The sequence below is a fragment of the Taudactylus pleione genome, unplaced genomic scaffold (assembly GCF_031769625.1).
Source record: "Taudactylus pleione unplaced genomic scaffold, aTauple2 ptg000609l, whole genome shotgun sequence".
Lineage (NCBI taxonomy): Eukaryota > Metazoa > Chordata > Amphibia > Anura > Myobatrachidae > Taudactylus > Taudactylus pleione.
Window position 1 is genome coordinate 6042231 of NW_028285011.1, and position 7010 is coordinate 6049240.

Below are 7010 nucleotides of genomic sequence, written 5' to 3' on the forward strand. Positions count from 1 at the left end.
ATGCATGCCTCTTCTTATGCACCCATTACCTACATAAGGCAGTGTACATCCTACCAGATCATTAGGAACCAGTGCTTTATGGGTGATAGTGAATTTATAGGCTGCAGTCTCATAAATGTTGCTTTAGTTTATATAAATAGTCTGCTGTATATGAAAATGGGCACATTTAGTGCCATCTATCACCACAACATAGGATTTAATGGTCACTGTACAATTAAATAATATAGAACTTATGTGACTAGAAGTGGTGCAAAGTTGGATTTATATGTTTAGGATAATCCTCCAAAACTGTTTATTCTTGACATATTAGCCGTAGTACTTACTACTATTACTGCAAAATGCTGCATTTCTGTTTGTTTTTCCTGATGTCAGAGCTAACAGACTACAAGAAATTACATCATCAATTCAGTATTTGTTAGGAAAACTTGTGTATTAAGGAATAATGTACCCCCTACTGTAAATTACTACTGCCAATAGAGGTCAGCTCAGATTTCTGTGACACCTAAACGGGCAATGAAATTAAATTACCGGCGGCGCTGGAATCAATCAAAGCAGAGAACTTGCGAGGCTGTGAGTCAACACCTTCTATAAGATCAGAAAAAAGGCAATCTTGATTTGGGGAAGATGCGGTAAGAACCCCTAATCTGCCTTCCCCTTAGCCGACTAGGTTCGTCCGTTTCTCGGTTTCAAAGGACATATATTCAAGAAGTGCTCTGAAGAAGCACAATAATGACATAGATTCTGCACTCTTCTGTGCTACTTCTCCTCCTAAGTTAACTTGGAACGATTGATTTGCATAGGTTCATCAGGTACTGAATGGATGATGCAAGGCTGAGGTAGAGGATGAGTTCTATAACGGTCACTACGGTTCTTTTCAATACCACGCTCACCATCAGAAGATCAATCTTGATGCTATATCAGATTGTCCAGAGTTTCTGGAAAATCCTGTGTGACTAATTCATCCTTCAGATTTATTCAGTTTATTCGAGAGGCCATTCCAGTAGGCGGCTTTCAAGGCTTCATTATTCCGCTGCAATTCAGCCGCCAGTTTGGAACTGGACAACATATTGTCCCTCTGGACCAGAGCCTTGTTTTAATGGCAGAATGTCGACTGAGGCTGCAACTGACTTGCCCGGTTCATCAAAAATTCTCTTCAACGACCGGATAAACTCTTGATAATTGGAAACCACGAGTCATTACTATCCCACAGTGGAGACACCCAGTCCAATGCCGAACCGGCCAAGAGAGAGATGATATACGCAACTTTAGCCCTGTGAGATGGGAAATTCTGTGGGAGGAGTTCAAAGTTATTTTAAATGTACCTGTCCGTGGTCCCACGTTGGGTGTCAGCGCTACTCAAAACACCGGAAAATGGCCGCTGTGGCCGTGTTTCCGGCGTTCTACGCATGCGCAGTAGACTACGGGCACACTCTAGTGCCCGGATTCTATCAGGGCTCCGGTAGCTGGCTAGCCGCGTCAGTCGGCTGCCGGCCTCCGGGGAGAGAGGAGGGGGTCCTGCATCGGGAGTGCTCATGGGCCCCCTCCTCTCTTAAGAAGTCCCTGGATAAAAGGGTAGATTCTCTGAAACGTTAACTATACTGGCTGGTATTGAGGTAATTTTTTCCATTGTTACAAGTCTTGAGAGTGCCGTCTTTTGTTGCTACTATCTATTTAGGTTGTCTGTGGAAGGGCACCCAAGCAGTTGTTATTTACTAGAAGTGCCGGATATAGATATATAATATTCACTAATTTGTATAATATACCTCCATATATAACACAACTCCCTGTATATCACCTTTTTCTCTCAATGAGAACAGGTATCAAGTGGTATTGAAACGAACACTGCAAAGTCCCAGCTAAAGTTATGTTAAGACTTGTAGTTTCACCACATTTAAAGACACAGGAGTCTATGTACTAATAATCGCGGTACTGCTGCGATTGTTAAGTATCCAGTTAACGGGATATTTTCAATTGTAATGAAAATAGCCCTGCTATGCACAAAGGGGAACTCACAGGGACAACGATCTCTCTCCTGCTCCTAAACCTCCATAGATTTAAAGCAATTTATACCATCTGATATAAATTACCGGGGTCATACTCCGAAAAGCTTAGCTTTTTGGAGTTTGTACATAGGGATCAGATCATAGTCATGATTGATAATTATTGGGACTGCGATCTGAAGTGCTAATTAGCACTTTGCCGGAAATTTCTGTTAAATTTCCTGCATTGTGCCATTAGTACATAGCTACAATACATAAAATTATGCAGAAACTGCTGTTTCTACATAATTTTATGTAAACAAATACATAGGCCCCACAGATTGTTAAACTGCACATAGCTAAGAAAGATGTACAGTCTGCCTTAATTCATTACCCTTAGAACAATTGATTAAAATGTCAAGTGATTGCCTTTTTCAGAAACTGCAAGTAAACCAGTTCCCATAATAAATGTCTTTGAGTTTAGGAAATATAGTAGATAGGCAGGGTAAACTGTAAATACCTGCAGCCACCCCAGTAAAATCTGTCACCTCAGTGAGCCAGCTGCAGTCCTTGACTGGCAGTGGCATGGCTTCCTATTGGTAGCACTACCTACCAATCACACATAGGACAGGCAGCCCCTGGCATTATAAAACTATATACTTGATAACCCACATTAACCAACTCTACTTGGAAGTCAGCTATTTTTCGTTTATTGACTTATTTTTCAATTATCAATTTATTATAATGTTTTGAACGTTTTACCCAAAAGGTTTTTTATACAAACGTTTTTAATTCTACCATTTGAGCAATTCCCTCACTGTTTATCTCTCCCTTTCCCTTCTTGTTTCCCTGTGATTATTGTATGTGTTTGTTTGTCCTTACATAAGTATATGAGTTTAAGACTACAATAAAACTCCTCAATTTAACATAGTCCCCTTACAGTTATTTGATTCTATCAGTACAATTTTATTTTTATTAAATTTTTTTGTTTTTATTTATATAGTTCTTTTCTTTTTTTAATTATATATATATATATATATACACACACATACAAATTTTCACCTTAGGTGAGCGCTGGCTATCCCAAACAAAAAAGGTGCCCGTTTATTGAGAAGAGTGGTGACCTTACTAGCTATAGCAACTCCCAAATCCACTCCAGTTATATTTAGAAAGAGCGCACGATACAAAACTTGTTTTATTTATATGTTTGCAACAACTACATGGACAATACAGTTTATGTCCAAATTAGTGGAAAGCTTGGCTGGGATCGGGTACCTTTTCAGGGGACATGGTCTAATCATGGGAGACATGACCACATACAGTATGGCATAGTATATAGAGTTGCTTTAAAGTCATTGAGTGATAAAGCCTTTAGTTGATAAAGCCTAAATGTCTCATTTGGTGAGCTTCTTCTGTCTATCACCCTTTCTTGGCCCTTCTGGGTTTCTTTTAATAATCATGAACTTCAAACCTCTGCTGCTGTTTTGATGCGTTTCATGTGTGTGTCAATGGTCCTTTTGCCATATTCAATAAATGTTCTCTCTTACGGTTCTTTAGAGATTTACCCACATATTACCAAATGGGTAATCCAATAAGTGAATAACATACTGCAGTCATTATAGCAGGTTCTTTTTTCAGTGATTAAGTATTCCTTGTTGTCCATATTAGATATGAATGTTTGACTTTTAATTACTGATTTGCATGCTATGCAGGAAACATATGGACAGAGGGCCTGATTCAGAGCCGCTCGTAAGCGGCCGCTCGCTCCGAGCGATGTTCGCACATCTGCGCATGCGCCAACCAGTATTTGCGGTCGGAAATCGAGCGCTCGCAAAATAGCGAGTGCCTGCTAATTTGAGTGACAGGATGAGGCATTTGTGGATGGTAACAGGGGAAGGTGCTTGAAAACAGGGAGTGGTGATCCGAACGCAGGTGTGTCAAATGGTCAAAACGGGCGTTTTAAGGGTGTGCATAATTAACAAAGCAGCGTCATCGACCACATCACTTGGTTGTTTCTTAGCCTGAACTGTTTGCATGATTGCGGTAGGAAAATCCTACCACAAGCACTGCGAGCAGTTCAGATGCCTTTCGATGTACTCGATTAATCAAATAAATAGCGGAGATGACGTAGGATGCGAGCGGCCAGGGGGCATCTTTACAAAATAGCGAGCGCATGTTTCGTTCGCTCGCTCAGACATAGAGGCGTCAACAGACTGCAAAGAGCGAGCGCTCAATTTAAATAGCCAGCCCCTTTTTCTGAACGAGCGAGCGCAAATAGCGTCCGGCTCTGAATCAGGCCCAGAAGCCTCTGGAGTAAATTGAGACAGGTTTCTCCTTTCGTTTTATATTGTATGGGGACTGTCAGAGCTAATCTGAGTTTTAAATCAGTGCTTTTTGAAAATGAATGCTGGTTTTTTTGAGCAGGATTGGTTGTAGAATAAGATCTGCAGTATACGCCAAAGTCGGTTAAATACTTGTTTTAGTTGTTCAGTTTGATTGCTGAATTTGGTCATGAAGGGTAGAATTGTGTTTATTGCGATTTTGTTGTCTTTCTTCCAGCTGTATATGATTGTATTCCTTACTGATCTTATCCAGTAGATCTGGTGGATAGCCATGGTCTTCAAACCATTTAGTGAAGAATTATGCTTTGCATGTATCATCTTTCTTACAGTTCTTATTTGTCCTGAAAAATTGTCCTTTGGGTATATTATCTGAACCCAAGTGGGGTTGTAGCAGCTCAAGGGTAGCACATAGTTATGGGCGTCCACTTTTTTAAAATAGGTTCTTGTGTTAATGGCTTTCCCTTCACTGTAAATCTCTAAGTCCAAGAAATTGATAATTTAGTTGCTGAAAGCTGATTCACATCTTAGGTTAAGACTATTAGTATTCAAGCAATGTGTCACGACTCTAGAGAATTTGGCCTCCAGTGATGGAACAGGCTCTGCAGGCTGGGTTACTGGCAGGAGAAACTGAGGACGTCTAAGATATGTCTTCCTCCTACTATCTCTTGGGGAAGTCCATGCAGGCGAAAGATCTCTTGTATAGAAATCTGTGGCAATTTAACAGCCTAAGGTAATCAGACATCGTTTACTTAAAACAAAAAATGTAATAAAAAATCCTATTTAATTCCAAAAAAACTGATTTAAATAAAATAAATCCGTTTTTGATAATTTTTTTTTTCAATCCAATTTTTATGCAACCCTGAAAATGAGCCATTTTGGTGAAACGATCCACCACTACACAGATAACAGTAAAACCTTTGGATTCAGGGAGAGTTGTAATGAAATCCATCGAAAGATGGGACCATGGTCTGACAGGAATCGACAAAGGATGAAGCAAACCTGCAAGAGATTGCCGTGGAAACTTATGCTGCACACATTTGGAATAGGAACATATCAATTCTCACTCTTTATGGAAAGCCACCAGAAACTGCGCCGTAGAAAAGAATAAGTCTTCCGAACCCAGAATGACCAGAAAAAAGAGAATCATGTGCCCAGGAAAATAACTTGTTTCGTGATTCTGGTGGGACAAAAGTTTTACCTTGAGGAGGACTTGGAGACGTAGAAGTAACAGCAAAAGCCAGAGGATTGATAATTGGATACTTCTGTGTAGACGCTTGTTCATCTTCTTCAGACATAGATCTGGAAAGGGCATCAGCTTCACAATTCAAAGATCCAGGTCGAAACTTTAGAACAAAATCAAAAAGAGAAAAGAAAAATGCCTAGCAAGCTTGACGAGGATTCAAACAATTAGCGGACTTCAAATATAGAAGATTTTTGTGATCAGTATAAATGGTTATGGGATGTCTTGCACCTGCTAATAAATATTGTCACTCCTCTAGGGCCAATTTGATGGCTAATAGCTCCTGATCCCCAATGGAATAGCTTTTCTCGGCCGGAGAAAACCTGCGAGAAAAGAATTCACAGGACATGAGTCTCCCTTTGGAGGATGTCTGTGACAAGACTGCTCCCACTCCCAAAATCGATGCATCAACCTACAGCACAAACGTTTTTTCTAAATCGGGTTGCAACAGAATAGGTGCAGAGGAGAAAGCCTGCTTAAGGGTGTGAAAAGCAGAGAGGGCTTCCGGAGACCAGTCAGCCGGATTGGCTCCTTTCCTGGTCATAGTTGTGATGGGTGCCACAATGGTAGAAAAAGACTTGATGAATTTTCTGTAGTAATTCGAGAAGCCTAGAAATCTTTGGATTGCTTTCAAAGACGTAGGTAGCAACCACTCTTGAATGGCCTTGAGTTTCTCAGGATCCATGTGTAATTCAGAACCCGAGATCACATAACCTAGAAAAGATATGGTGGGAACTTCAAAGACACCCTTTGATATTTTTCTATAGAGCTTGTTTGCACGTAGACTAAGTAAACATCCTTAACATGTTGCCGATGACTGCTGATAAGATACTGCAAGATAAACGATAACGTATTGATATAGAATGTCACGAAAAATCTCATTCACAAATTCCTGGAACACAGCTGGAGCATTACATAAGCCGAAGGGCATCACAAGGTTTTCATAATGCACATCATGCGTGTTGAATGCGGTTTTCCACTCGTCCCCCTCTCTGATTCTTATTAAATTATAGGCGCCTCTAAGGTCAAGCTTGGTGGTGATGTTTGCGCCCCTAACTCTGTCGAAAAGCTCAGTGATGAGAGGCAATGGGTACTTGTTCTTGATGGTTATATCATTTAAGCCCTGAAAATCTATACAAGAGCGGAGTCCACCATCTTTTTTCTTTACAAAAAAATACCCAGCACCAGCAGGAGACGATGAAGGTCGGATGAATCTCTTTTCCGAAGATTTTCTTGCACATATTCAGACATGGACTGAGTTTCAGGGACAGAGAGGGGCTAGATGCGACCTCTGGGAGGGACTTTTCCAGGTAAAACTCAATCGGACAGTCGCAAGGACGATGGGGCGGTAGCATGTCAGCTGCCTGTTCAGAAAAGACATCTGCAAATTCTTGATATGATTGAGGTAAGGTATCCAAAGAATGACTCTTGGTGTCCGTGAGTCTAACC